The sequence below is a fragment of the Myotis davidii genome, unplaced genomic scaffold (assembly GCF_000327345.1).
Source record: "Myotis davidii unplaced genomic scaffold, ASM32734v1 scaffold60, whole genome shotgun sequence".
Taxonomy (NCBI): Eukaryota; Metazoa; Chordata; class Mammalia; order Chiroptera; family Vespertilionidae; genus Myotis; species Myotis davidii.
The window spans coordinates 2,448,409-2,462,817 of NW_006293007.1; the positions used below are offsets into that span (position 1 = coordinate 2,448,409).

General features: G+C 52.7%; 2 long non-coding RNA genes across 4 annotated transcripts in view; one reads left to right on the forward strand and one right to left on the reverse strand.

The window, feature by feature from the left end:
* Positions 1-40, reverse strand: part of LOC107183553 — a 2,973-nt gene extending 2,933 nt beyond the window's left edge. The window contains exon 1 of the long non-coding RNA XR_001514342.1: positions 8-40. This is a non-coding gene — a long non-coding RNA (uncharacterized LOC107183553). The remainder of the gene's footprint in view (positions 1-7) is intronic.
* Positions 1-14,409, forward strand: part of LOC102763324 — a 39,579-nt gene that overhangs the window by 8,903 nt on the left and 16,267 nt on the right. Inside the window, exons 6-8 of one of the 3 annotated variants that reach the window (XR_001514340.1) lie at positions 1,716-1,877; positions 1,962-2,089; positions 10,351-10,425. This is a non-coding gene — a long non-coding RNA (uncharacterized LOC102763324). The remainder of the gene's footprint in view (positions 1-1,715; positions 1,878-1,961; positions 2,090-10,350; positions 10,426-14,409) is intronic. The other 2 variants (XR_001514341.1, XR_001514339.1) reach the window with 2 other exon arrangements.

Sequence of the window (14,409 nt, forward strand, 5' to 3'; positions counted from 1 at the left end):
TGAGCACCTGAGGAGGGGTGGAAGGCATTAGTTGGCCGGGATCTTGAGCGGGGGCGGGGGGGGGGGGGGGGTTTGTGTTATTCCTGGAGCCCCAACTGCCTGGTCCTAGGGGAACTGGCTCCCACATCCCCTCGTGCATGGGTTTCTGGGCCCACTGGTCTCTAGCTTTTCTGTGTTCACTAGCAGAGGGGTCTGAGCTCACGGCTCCCTTAGGGGTGGCACCTGCTTGTTCACGTGGGACCCTACGTCCCACTCTTCCAGCTCAGTGGTCTTGGGTGACTTCCTGGGTTGACCCCTGACCTCCAGAGCCCACGCTTCTGCACATCCATCCTTAAGTCAACCTTGGAGGCCCCGGTGGTGGAGGAGGAGGCTGTAGCCAGGTGGGATCCTAGGGGATGAGTAGGACCCAGAGATGCTCCCCCTTCTCCAGCTATTATGAGTTCTGGTTTCCTGTTTTTGCTTGTTCCCACCTCTGTTCTTCATGCTACCTTCTCTCCTCCCTCACCCCTCCATCGCCACTTCCTAACCCAGTGTTTTGGGGGTGCCCTAGGCCAGCCCACACCTCCTCTGGGTGTCCCAGCACCAGCTTGGCACACGTGGGGCTCAGTAAAAGTATGTGGGATGTTGTTTGTTTGGGCAGGTGAGTCAACGAAGGACCTCGGCTGCTAGAGGCGTTGTTGGGAGGCGAGGAGTTACACGTAGGCCAAAAGGTTGGAGAGTGGATTTCAATTTAGGGAGGGGTGGGCACCCCCACTTGAGCAGGGGCCTTGCCGGTCTCGCCCCTTCATTCACTCACGCGGCCAACCTTCATCCAACAGTTGATCATTACTGAGCTAGCCCATAGCCCGGCCCGTCCTGAGCACCCGCCACACTAGCCGGTCCCTTGATGGCCTCTGCCCTCGGGAGAGCGGGCCAGGGGGTGTCGTTGCCGAGGGCGGCCTGGCCCCCCAGCACTGGCGCAGCGACTGCTCTGTAGAAGGCAGGACAGCGGGACTGCGAGGGGCTGGTCTGGTTTGCCTTTGGGCCAGTTGGCCGGTGACCTTTCCGTAGCCAGCCTCTCCTGCCCTCTCTGCCTCCCCGACTCAGCCCTGAGCTGAATGCACCCCGGAATGTGGTATGTGTACCCTTGGGCTCTGGCCACATGGTCTCCCTCTTGAGTTGGGGTCCTTGAGCTGGACCCCTCCCTTCATGATACCTGCCTCCCGTCTGGGGCTAAATCTAGCTCCTTTCTTGGGCTAGAGACTGTCCTATGCAAAGGATAGGTGGCTGGGAACCTCCAGGGAGCTCTGTAGGCTCTGCCTCCGCTTGGCTGCCTACCTGGCTGCTCTACCTGGCGGCTCCTCCCCTGGTCTGTTGCCCACTAGGAGCTCTGCTTTCCCCCTTCTCTGTGCCCGACTCACCTGGCTTATGACCCTGTGGGCCTCAGCTGCCAGCGCGCTGTCTTACCTGCCCCTGCTGCTACGTCACCCACCTTTCACCTGCTTCCTCTGGCCCTGCTGCTAGGTCCAGACACCCCACAGCCCAACGAGCCATTTCTCCATCCTGCTGCCCAGGTTGCCAACAGGCCCCCAGTGCCTATGGGACAAGCCCTTGCTGGCATGCTACCTCCCGCAAACATCCTCAAATACCTACTCCCATTTGCCTGGCTTCCTAGGGTCTGCGCGACCTTCGGTCCTGCCTCCTTCCCTCACAGATCCCTTGTTGTCCCCAGGCAGGTAATCCCATGGCCTGCCCCGCCCCTGTGAGTCCCCGGCCCTGCTCACCCCACATCACCCCAGGTCTCCAGTTGGTTTGGGAGCTGCCACCCAGGCCTTCGGCTTTTCCCATCACTGCTCATTCCCACGAGCCACCTCCCTCCACCGAAAACTAGACTTCTGGTGAGACGGCTCTGCCTTATCTTGGAGTGTGGCTTTTCTGGGGTGCTGGCCTCGCTGTATTCTAACTTTCTGTCCCTCCCCAAGGTTGACCCGGGGCCGGGTCAGCTGAAGAACTGACGGAAGAGGCAGAAGAGCCCCAGGAGGACACCGCCCTGGACCAAGCCCTCCTTCCCAACCCCGCGCCCAGCCTCGTGCCTCCGTCCTGGTTTGGGGTGAGTGTTTTGCTTTCTTGAAACACCAAGATTTCCTTAACACATTGCGTACCGCATAGAAATCTCTAAGACATACGCCAGGGACCGCACGTTTTTGGGCAAATTGCACGTTATTTAAATCATCATAATGCACTTTAGGTGTTGTTTTTCAATAATTATAACATTTTTATTTACTTAAACAATTAAACAATTAACGTTCCTAGTACTTTTTAAACATATGGTACTGCCTAAAACATGTTCCTCTATGAAGAGGGACCAAACAAAATTTACATAAGTATCTAGATTCGCTCCTTTTTCCATGGGTGTGAAAAACGAGAACACTCGTGAGCGGTCCTTCACAGATGGCGCGCGAAACACGAGAAAACTCCTGAGCGGTACAAAATGTGTTAAGTCCACCTCACATTCAAGAATGTACACATTTAGCTTGGGGGGATCACTGCCTTCTACTCCAACTCGGGGCCTGGGAATCTGGCTGCCGCCTGGAGCCCCACCAGCCAGTGTGTGACGGGGCCACCTGGTTGACCAGATGCTGTGGGCACCCCCCGGCCTGTACGGTAAGTGAGGAGCGTCCAACTCTGGTCTGGGCCCCGAGAACCGGCTTGGGTCAGGCACATAATAGGTCCTCAACAAAGCTTCACTGAGCATGTTCATGAGATGAATGAGGGTGCACTGCTCTCTCTCTCGAGCACCCCCCACTTGTGGAGCTGTGGCAATAGGCATGCCTGTCTGCGCCGCAGCTAGAAAAACATTTCTGCCCCAAGCCATGGCAACGTCAGTCCCTGAGAGAATGCGGGCTCCTCGCACACGAGGCTTTGATAATGTCCTTTAATCAAATAGTGGTTTTGAGTGAGTCCTCCTCTTGGCCTCTTCTCCTTCCCCCTGAAATTGCAGCGAGACGGGAATGTTTGTGTTTGTTTACACACAATCAGTGATGGTGGGGAGGAAGAAGAAAGCGGGGTTGCAGCCACACACCAGCCCAGGCGTCATCCGTCTCTCCGTGGTTCCCTCGTTCACGCCGCCTGTGCCCGAGACCAGGTCTGCCTGCAGGCCCAAAGGGTCCACTTGGGTGTCCTGGGAGGTCCCACGCAGCGATGGGGACAGCTAAGCAAGGTGACAGGAAGAGAAGAGGCTTTGCTGCCGGCACCCTCCTTTCTGGGGTCCCGGTGGCCGAGTTCAGGAAAGGGTGAAGCCTGAGTCCCGTGGAGGGACTCTGGGGGTTTTCGGAGGTGGCAGCCCAGTGGGGGTGTTCCTGGCGAGCGGCCGGCCCTGTGCCTGGCCAGCCTCTCGCCTGCTGCTCCCGGGGGAGCTGCTGGGTGAACGATGAGCACAGACTGCCAGGCGTCCAGCCGGGAGGTGAGGGAGACCTGTAGGCCAGGGTGAATCTGACTCAGTCCCCCAGATGCCTTGGGGTCCCACGCAGCACCCACAATGCTTTTGAGGGCATTTGCAAGGCAGCTCCTTCACAGCCCCGCCTCCTCCCCGAAACGGAACCGGGGTGCGGATATTGAAATAAAACACATCGGTCTAGGCAGAGAGGGGCGAGGGACGCGGACCTGGGCACTGCTGCCTGTGTGAGCTTGTTCTCGCTCCGGGGGGAGCCCGGCAGGCTGGAGAGAGGTGGGGTGTGTGTGCCCAGGCCTAAGCCCAGGAAGATGGTGCCCTGTGATATTTACCCCACAGCTGGCATTTGCCAAGCCACCTGCAAACACGGTGCCGAGGAAGACAGGCGGGGGCGGGAACTTTACACAGAACTCCTGGGGGGCTCGATCCGGAGCTTTCCGGAGAGGTCCGTGGAGCTAGCCTGAGGCAAATGCCCAGCGCTTCTAGACTCTTCCTTAGGGCCATCTCAGGACTCCTTCACAGCGGGCTGACCTGAGGGGCAGAGTCAAGGTGAGAACAAGTGCCCAGCCAGTTCCAGACTTGGGCCCTCACCCTGCTCAGTAGTTTAGGGTGGCTGGGCTTTGGGCCGAGCTGTATTTCAGGTACACTTGTGAATGGTCAATTCTAGGCAAATACACGTGTTGGGGTTCGTGTGGCATAAGCACAAAATAGATAATAATAGATCAAATTCTCAATGAAAGAAGTTGAATGTATCGTAAATCAGCCCTGCATCCCAGTCATCCCAAATTTTCTGGTGGATCGGTCCGTCCTTGAGCAGTAAGGGGTAGACATGAGACCCGGAACAGCCAGAGGACTCTGTCGTGGTGGTGGGTGGCAGTTTTCTGGCCATTTTGTCCTTATACTCAGCTGTTCCCCGGGGTCTGCTGCTACCCGGATGCTTCCGGATGGGCACAGATGTCGGGGAAAAGGCGGTGGCCTTGTCTGGAAGCTGGCCCTCCCGCCCCGCCTGCCTCCCCAGAGGCAAGGGAGAGGGGCCGTGTGTCACCCAGCCGCTAGACTCCTGGGGAGGGAGAAGGTGCTCCCTCCTGGCCCCCCCCCCAGTTTGCCCACCTGCAGGTTTGCTTGTGGGGCTGAGTGCAGCCTCCAGGATCCCTGCCCTTGTGCCTCCTGACTCGTGATTCAAACCCCAAATGTCTTTCCAAGCACATTTCTCCAAGTCATGTCGAAGCCTGGCAAGACCCAGGGCAGCGCGATGCATGTGTTTCTCATTCATTCATTTACATGCAGAAACTTAGCCGTGTTTTTATGGGCAATCTGACGTCCAGAAAGAAAAGGAGAATCTGTCCATCTCTAATGAGCTTGCTAATGAATTTTTCCTTGAAAAGAGGAAGGCGGCTTTACACAGAATTTACCCAATTTTTCCTTGAATAAAAAAAAAAAGGAAAGGTGGCGTTACACAGAACGGACCCAAATTAAGGTCCCACAGGGTCACAGGACCATGGCCAGTGTAGAAACCAGCAGAGTCGGCTCAGTGTCTCTGAGTCAGGAAAGGTGCGAAGGGAGGGAGCCCTCAACAGTACCCTCCTGGGTACGTGGGCACTGCAGTAGGATGGGACAGGGAGAGGGGGTCCCAAGTTCCCTTGGGTCCAGAGGTGGAGGACCCCCTATTTTTGCCAAGGCAAGCTGCCCGGTACCTAAGAGGGGCATCGTTGAGGTGCCCATACATCCTGGCACTTCTAGTGCCTCCCTAGTGCGTTTTAGACACTTGGACCCATATTCCAGTCTTCACTGGAAAACGGATCGCTCGAGCCATTGTTGGGGGAACTCAGGGTGATTAGAACGTCTCCAGATACGTCTCTATTTGTCTTCTCAGCTCCCTGCCCGCCTGAGTCCTCGGTGGTCACGGGTACCAGCGAGCAGAGCAGGTGCTGGGTGGCTGAGGCCAGGGTGGCCCCACCTTGGGGGGATGTGTGTGAGAGAGGAGTTAATTAAGGGAAAGGATGGCGGAGGGTATAGACATGACTCTCTTAATTGCTCTCCAATTTCTTTGGGCTTAGAAAAAAAATCCAGATGGAGACTTCTTAAATCCCCCACCCTGGGGGTCGGGGCCAAGGAAGGCTCCCCACCACCTTTTGCTTGGCGTCGCTCTGCGCAGTGAATAGGGTCTTTGGCAGGGGCTTAAGGAGGAGACTCTTAGCCTGGGAGCTCCCAGGGCCGGTTCAGCTGGGAACAAAGGCGCGGGCAGAATGGAATGTGGGGGAGCCCCGTGGAGAACAGCCACCTGGGGTAATTGGGAGGGCTGAGTGCAGATGAGTTTTCCCAGGTCTGTGAATACATTCTTTCAATAGAAGGTGCCTTTTCTTCAGATGAAAAGAAGAAAACCTCAATTACCTTCCCCTGAGGAGGAGGGTGTGGGAGTGTGTGTGTGTGTGTGTGTGTCCCCTCTGGGGGTTGCTGCCCCCGCGGGCTCCTTTGCCCTTGTGTGTGTCTTCAGAGACGCAGACAGGAGGCGACACAAAGGCGTGCTTAGCCAGCCATGCCAGCGCGTGACCCCGGCCGTGCTCGCGCTCCGTGTTCTAGGGCTTTCTTTTTGCGAGATTCTCAGGAGGAAGAATCAGTGGCTGTGCCTATAAACAAGAATTTGATCAAACTGGGCCCGACGCCCGAGAGACGGCCAGAGAGACAGAATGGGGCCAAGGACAAAACTCCAGGATGGAAAGTTGGGGAAGGAGGACAGTCGGGGGGCCAAAGGCTGACCGCATGTCTGTGCCGGCCGTCCAGGGCCGCAGCTGCGTGGCTCCTGCCGCCTCCTGGCCCTTTGTTGAGGCCACCCCCGGGGTGGAGAGAGTCCTTCCCACCAGGCTAAGACGTTGGGGCTGACGACCTGGGGATCCATGGAACTGTGCTGGGAGCAGGAAAGTTGGGGGAGAGTCGGTAGGGACCCCCGGAGCAGGAACAGCCCGGAGCAAGGGGACCTGTTGAGATGGAGGGAAAACAGAGCCACCATTGCCCCAAACTGCCCCGAGGGCTTGAGTCCCCTCCCTGGGAACCAGGGCAAAGTCCTTGCAAGAGAGGAAGGCGTCCCAGGCCTCAGTCTTGGCTGGTGTCTTTGTGACCACCGGCTTCGGGACCTCAGTTTTCCCATCTGTAAAGTGAGGCAGTAGCCTGTCAGGTGTGCATAATCCGTGAGGCAGAAGAAGCCTGGGTATTAGTATTGGACAGGCCAGGCCCTGTTTCACCAGAGGACGGGTCAGAGGTCCCAAGTGTCCAGATTGGGCCCCCATAAGTCTCCTAGCTGGGCACTGGATGAAGGCAAACCCCTACTACTTGGGACTGGTCAGAGGAGAGCTTCTTGGGACCCAGGGTCAGGCAGCAGCCCTAAGAGGACTTTTTGGACACCTGGTTCCAGCCTATGCATGGCACTGACTGCAGTTGGCCCCTGTCTCCAGTCCTCTGGGACTCAGTTTTCCCATCTGTGAAATGGGGCGGTGCCTAATCACCATTATCTGAGTGCCCCTGTTGCTTTGGGACCCTCCCAGCTTCCTCGGTGGTCATTCGTGGCCTGTTTGTTTGCTGGGTCTTTAGAGTCAGGGGCTGAGATTACTGGTCTATTAGCTTCCAAGAGATGTACGTTAGGGACAAGTAAACCAGAGCCCAGGTGGCAGGCCTGGCTGTGACCCTGTTGTCACGCTGGCTCCGCTCGACCAGCCTGGCGGTGGGGTTGCAGCCAGTAGCCGGCCTCCCGGTCAGCTTCTCGTGAACACAGATTCTAACAGTGCTCACGCCCCACCCTCGCTCCAAGGGGCTGTGCGGTGCGAGGATTGCATTTTACGGAGCACTTTTCCAAATGTGTGGGCCGCCGGCCAGTCCTGGGAAACCTCTGGGCAGTGGCGCGGTCACTGTGTAATGACACCGGCCCGCGGCTGCAGGCCCAGGAGGGTGCGGCGGCCACACCTCCCCTGTGGCTCGCCCTGGGCCTTTGGGTCGCGAGACCCTTGGCAACACACAACACCCCAGTTGGCAGCCCGGCCCGCTCAGCCGAGAACTTCCTGCGGAAGCCATCGGGGTGGCAAGTTCTGGAAAAGTGATCAGCTAGCGGCCCTGTGCCGCTGCGCGCCTCAGCCCCAGCTTTGCAAACACTCCCAGCCATCCCTTTGTGCTTCAGTGGCGCCAAGAAACAGCTCCCGGAGCCTCGGTCAGGCTGCACCCGTCATTACCATGGTGGGCTGCGCTTTGTTTGGTGACCTTGGTTACTACAATACCTGCGAGCTGAAACAAGGAATCAAAAAATTGCCAGCTTCAATTAGACCAGCAGACTGCCTTTCCCAAGGCTGCCTCTTCCATTCTATCCATTAACGGTACCCATACGCCAAATAGGCCCTAATTCTCTCTAATTGCCCACTCCTGGAGCAAAGAGTGAAATTCCAGGAAGAGGCATATGTAAACATCTTTCACCACCCACCAAGGGGGGTGAGGCGGCCGAGGGGGCCGGCGACAGAGAGAGGGGACAGGATTTCAAAAGATGTTCCAATTACCGCTCTCATTTTTGTAAATGGGCCCATAATGCACAGGGCCCCGGCCCTCACAAAGGTCCAGGAAATGAGTTCTGCACAGACCTGCGTCTCAGGGCGGGCTCTAAGCATCCAGTGATTTGTCCCCAAGGACAGGTCAGATCACTTAGGTTCCATGTGCCTCCAGAAAAGAGTGAGTTTAAAGATCTTGGGATGCTGAACCAGAATGTTCTAACTCCATTAAGCCGGGGACGAGGTAGGGGGTGTGTCCACGGAGCTTTCTGGGTGGATCTACAGCTCTGCACGCCCTTTTGCGAGGTCCCCCAGGCACCAGTGTGTGACAGTTGTCCCTCTGGACCCCGTAAGGGGACCTCGTGTTTTCCTGTGGCGCCAGGCACTGGCTCATCTTTGCAGCTTCTCTGACGTTTGTTAAGATTTCAGCCCAGGACCATGTTATTAGCGCAACACGCAAATCCAGGCCTGCGTCTTCCCAGAGCAGCCCGGGGTCTGCACAAAAGTTCATCCAGGGCAACCAGGGCCTCTGAGGGCGCATGGTCCCCCACCCCCAGCAGAAGCAGGTCCCATTAAACTACCTAAGAGACCAGAACAATCCCCAAAGTACTTCCCTGCTCCTGTCCTGGGGGAAGTGGCCGTACGACGCCCGTGGTCAGTCCTGCTGCAGTTTCAGGCTCTGGAGTCCCTCTGTCCTCTTAGGGCCCCGTGGGTGGTGGGAGGGCCACCGCAGGCCTCTCAGGCTCCTGGGAGGGCGGGGCACATCTCAGGTGGTAGGTATCCCGCACAAACGGAGGTCCCGGAACCCTCAGGTAACCAGTCCGCCCTCGGTCACTCCGAGCTGTAACTGCTTCATCAGTACTTATTTTTAAAAGACTTTTTGGGTTTTTTTTTTTTTTTGGATAGAAAAGCAACCCATTAGGGAATAACAGTGTTTGGGAAGCTAAAGACCAGGGAAGGAGTTTTGAGGAGGGTTTAGAGGTAAAAGGTGTATCCCCAGTGCCCCGTCCAGATGTTGGGGGCCCCAGTGAGTGATGCAGCAGGGAATGCAGAGGCAAAGGCAGCAGGGGAATCCCCAGTGGCTTACGTCAGGGCAGGGGCGTTGGTGAGAGCCTTTCCTTGGGGTTCCCTGGAGGGCCAGGGGCAGCCTGCGCCCTCTCATTCTCCCCCCAGTCTCAGGCTCTGCTCTCTCGCCTGTTCAAACCTCAGCCGTTGCAGACCACCTGTTCCCTTCCACACCTACTTCCCTTCACTAGACTCTAATCAATGTATGTTCAAAATCCACTCACTTAAATATTTGTAATGAATAGACTATTTCTTCTGAGTAATTTTAGGTTTACAGAAAAAATCAGTGGTGAATCCAGAGAATTCCATTTCAACCCCCACACCCCCAGTTCCCCCTGTCATTAGCATCTTGCATCAGTGTGGCACATTGTTACAATCGATGAGCCAATATACGGTTGGCTCTCTGGATCCATGGGTTCTGCACCCATGAATTCAACCCCACGTGGATTGAAAATATTTGGCAAAATAGTCACGTTGCTGCTGACAATGTGTGTTGTGTCATGAGGCCTACAGTGGCTGCTGGCTGTGTCTACTGAACACACACAGGCTTTTTCCTTGTCCCCATTCCCTAAACAATTCCCTGGAACAACTACTTACACAGCATTTACACTGTATGAGGCATGACAAGCAACCTAGAGGTGATTTAAAGTCTGCGGGAGGGTGTGCATGGGTGACACGCCAACACGACACCACTTTGGGTGAGGGACAGGGCACCCGCGGATTGCAGTATCTGAGGGGGATCCTGGAACCAGTCCCCCGTGGACGCGGAGGGAAAACTCTATAATGACCTACCTGCCATTACCCAACTCACTTTCTTTAAACTCAAAATTTAAGGCAAATGCTTGAAGTCTGTGACCCTTAATTCCGCCCACAACCCACTTCTCTGTGTCATCCCGGGCCAGCTGCTCTGCTGGTCACCTGACCACCACCTGGCTGCACTGTTGACATCTCCCTGGGCACACGCTGATGGCCACTCTGCCCTTCCAGCCAGGCAGAATGCCCTTCCAGGGAGCATCCCGTCCACGCTTTTGTTGTCCAGCTCAGCTCTCCCTTGAGCAGTGGCCCTAAACTCTTGGGTTTCACAAAACAGAACTTAGTCCATGGGCAGCACCAACCGCAGGAGCCATGTCCTATGCTGTCCCCTGCCCTCTCCTCTCCATCTGTGGCTGAAGTTGGGGTGGGGAGCGCGGCAGGCAGGTGAGTGCGTGACCAGTGTATTAAAAAGAGAGATTCATGGCGTCACCAGTTCCGTACTTGGCTAGACGTTGGGGAGTCCCTGCTCCATTCAGTTGGATGAGGTTCTCTTCAGTGACTAGTGCCTTGTCTTTCCAGACGAAGCCATCGTCCGGAATTCCTCGTGGGATGGGACCTCAGACACAAGCCCCCGCACCCTCCACCTGCGAAATCGTAAGTTCCTGGAGAGCGGAGCGCACACCTATGGCTTTGTCACTGAGGGTGGGGGCCGCCACTCTGCACACTGCCAGGCGAGCCTTGTGGGAGGGACTGCTGAGCACTGGGCTGCTTGCAGGGCGGTGGGCGCTCAGCAAGCGAGTCGAATGAGGACCTTGGGGGGCTCATGTTCGAAGGCAGGACCTCCAGCCTCTTGTGTTGTGGTGAAGAATTCTATAGGCGGCTTCGAGGGCCAGACCCTAAAAGAATTTCTTTCACTCCTCGAAATGAATGGCCCTTTCATTACCGAGTGTCCCTATGGCTCTGGTGCTGCAGGGCAGCCTCCGATGGAAGTGCCCTTTTGAGCCGGGGGCCTTCACAGGCCACTGAAAGAGCTCGGGCCGAGGGACCTGCCTTTCAAATGGGCTTGCAGCCCCAGTGACCTCGCTCACCCCCTTGAAATGTCTGGAAAACAGAATGGGCAGATTTTCTGTCTTCACGGTGTCCGGCTAAACCTCTTCAAGTTCTTTATTGTTGAGAACTGAGACACTCAGCAATGGTAATGGGTCATTCCTTTTGTATTTGCCTTGAAAGGCCAAAATATTTTTATATTGCTGCAAACAAAGCTGCCTATTTAAAAATGAACTCCATATCCGTTGTTTCCCACCGGGGAGACCGTGTACGACGAGTGCGTCTCTGTGCGTACTCCCGGGGCCTGAAACTGTTTTCTCATGGGATAGCCATTCACAGGGCCGGGGGGAGTGCCCGCCCTGTCCCCAGTGGGTCTAGGCTACACTAACTTTGACTATACCTGTGCCTGCTCCTGCCATGTGAATGTGTTAAGGACCGTGGGCTGTGCACACCCTGGTCTTGGTGGTTAACTCGGTAAGGAAAAAAAAAGGCCTAAGGTATGGTGATTTTATTGGTTCGATGAAGGAATGAATAAACAAATAGGTAAAGAAGCGACGAGCCAGAATGAGAGTGTACGCTGAACAAGATCCAATGGAGATCAGTATGTAAGTCAATCAAATACTGAATCAATGTGTAAATAAGGCCGCACACGAACTGGTATCAGGTCATCATGGACCAAGGAATATGTGTCATTCAAATAGAGAGCACCTAAAGTTTTTCAACAAAAGAATAAAAGCTAAATAAAGGAAAGAAGAAGTAAGTAGAAATGCATAAACCAATGGTGACTGTACTGTATTGTATGTGTAAACGCCTACTAAGGGGGTGGATTTTATGTAAAGCATTGTTATCATAAATGGTAATAACACATACAAGGGTGAGAAGAGACTTTTCAAGGTGATGGACAAGTTTATGACACAGATTGTAGTGATGGTTTCACAGTGCACACTTATCTCCAAATTCTGATGTGCATGTGTACACTTACTGTACAGCTTTTTGTCAAAAAGGTAAAAATTAAAAAAAAATAAAGAGAAAGTTACTGTGGAAAACCCCACAAACCAATGGTGAGGTTCCGAGACCCGTCCAGGTGGGGCAGATGCTGGAGCGAAGGGACAGGTGCTTGAAAGGGAGAAAGAAAATGGCAAGAAGGAAAAAAATTAAAGAAAAGGAAGGGAGATAACTTTAAAAAATGTTTTTTTTATTGATTAAGTTATTACATATGTGTCCTTAGAAAGATAACCTTTAAAAATTAGGAGATGAGTAAATATAAGGACTACGTTGGGTTATTATAAGCTGATTAATTTGAGTAGGTGCTCCCGGCATAGAAAAATAAACAACAGAAGAAGTTAAAAGAATAATTAAAGAGGAAGGAGGATTCAGGGGGCCACAGATGAGAAATAACTTTAACCAACAGTGGTTTTTAACTCTGGGTACATATAAATAAATAAGTACTGAAATGAAAGAAAGGAGCAATGGAAAGGCTGAGTGAGCAGTGAGACACCTGGCCCTGGGTTGGGCATGTGGTGTGAGGGCCTTTGCATTGTCGTCCCTGGGAGCGGAGGTCCGTTGCATGAAATGATGAAAGAACAAGAGGATAAATAAAACATCTAAATACAAGTCCAGAAATAGGGAAGAAAGAGTAGCAGGTGTTAGGTACAGAAATACATTAATGGGTGTATTGATGCTAAGAGGAGAGGTAAAAGACGGCCATGAATCGGGGGGTAGGGTGAACCCAAGTCTAAAACTGCAGTACTGACAATAAAATAGTCAGCATAGAAATAAACAAGGAGAGGAGACCCTAGGGACAGCACTCCTGGTGAGAGGTTGGGTGGGTGAGTGGGGGGGACGGTGGAGGTTCATGAATTCCCTCTGGGCAGAAGCTCTAGGAGAATGAAAGAAGTCAAGTGAGAAAGATGGGATATAGAAAGCTGTAACAAAAGAGGCAGGAAGAATAAACAGGGACAGTGACTAAATGAACAAGTGGTAGTCCTCAGGAGAGGGTTAGGCTAGGACTGGTAATGAGGGGCCCTCACATATTGGATCACAACTGGTCCAAATCTGAGCCCTCCATTCACTAGCAGAGGAGTAAATACCTAATAAAAAGAAAGAAAACAGGAAGGAAGAATGAATGGATGAGTGGTTGAAGGAAGCACAGAAGGAATTAATGAGACTGGGCCTGTGGGGGCCATGGTGGGTGTTTGCAGGTGGCAGTGGGATTTATCCGACCATGGCAGCTGAGCTCCAAGAAAGAAAGAAAGAATGAGAGAGTGAAGGGGAGATATAGTGAAAGTTGGAGAGAAATGTAAATATTATCTAAAGAAGAAGAACGTAATTAGGTAACAATATATAAGAGAGAGCCATTCTAGAAATAAAAATGAGGGTGCATGAACCAAACTCTGATTAATTCACATCTGTGCTTCTGACATGGGCAACCACCCACCCACCCAGGAAACAGTTCAAAGCTGACACACATAAGGGAGGACCACCGTGAGGCCAGGGAGGGGAGGACCCATTGACTACAGATTATCATGTATCCAATTAGCTGCATCTGTCATCCAGAAGCGGAAAAACAACAATTTAAGTAGAAAGACTAAATGGATGCATGAAGGCATGAATGAGGGAAAGAACGAAGAAAAAGATTTGCATTGACTGATGAGGAGGGGGTTGTAGAGGGGGGTTAGGGTTCAGCCAATCCCTGGTGCCTGGTCTCCAAAACAATGAAAGGCAGTAAGAAAGAAAGATTGAAAGACTGGTAGAAAAACCAATTAAGATGGGGAAAAATCAACATAAATAAAAGGAGTAAGAAAGATAATAAATAAGTAGGCCAAACAACTACCATGTATGAGAGAGGACTGGTTTCACACTCATCTTCCACATTAATTCAAATCTGTGGCCCCGAAGTTTATAAATAATAAAAACAATACCACACGCAGAAGACACAGAGAATAAATCCGTGTGTTCCATGAGAGAGCAAGAAAAAGAGTCTGAAAATAAAAGGAAAGGCTGGGAGAAAAAAGATGTAGGAAAAGAAATTAAAATAGACGTGTAGGGGAAAAGGCACTTACTAGATAAGTATTTAAATATAATGAACAAATATTCATTAAATATAATTAGTAATAAAAAGTGAGTGTCCACAGTAAAAAAACCCCAAGTGGCTAAAAAGAATGAAGGAATTAGCAGAGGAATGGCTGTGTGAATAAATGAATAAGAAATGATGATTTGAGAAAACAAGGAATGGGAGGCATAGAAAATTATGACAAGATGAATATAAGCAATAAAAACATTAAGTGAATATATATGTATATATGTATGTATACACACACACACACATATGTATGAGAGAGAGAGAGAGGGCCATGGTAGAACAAAAAAATGAGACAATATCTTGACCCCCAAATTATGACTGATTGAAAACTGGGCTTTTGATGTAATTAAATAAACCCTAAAGCCAGGCACCAGTACAAGAAATTAACAAGCAAAAGGGCGCCCCACGGACAGGTGCTGAGAAGGCTCCAGGAACCACAGATGACGGTTAATCCAATTCTGTGCACCTGAGGCCCATAGATAAAAGGATAAATATTGAAATAAAGGAGT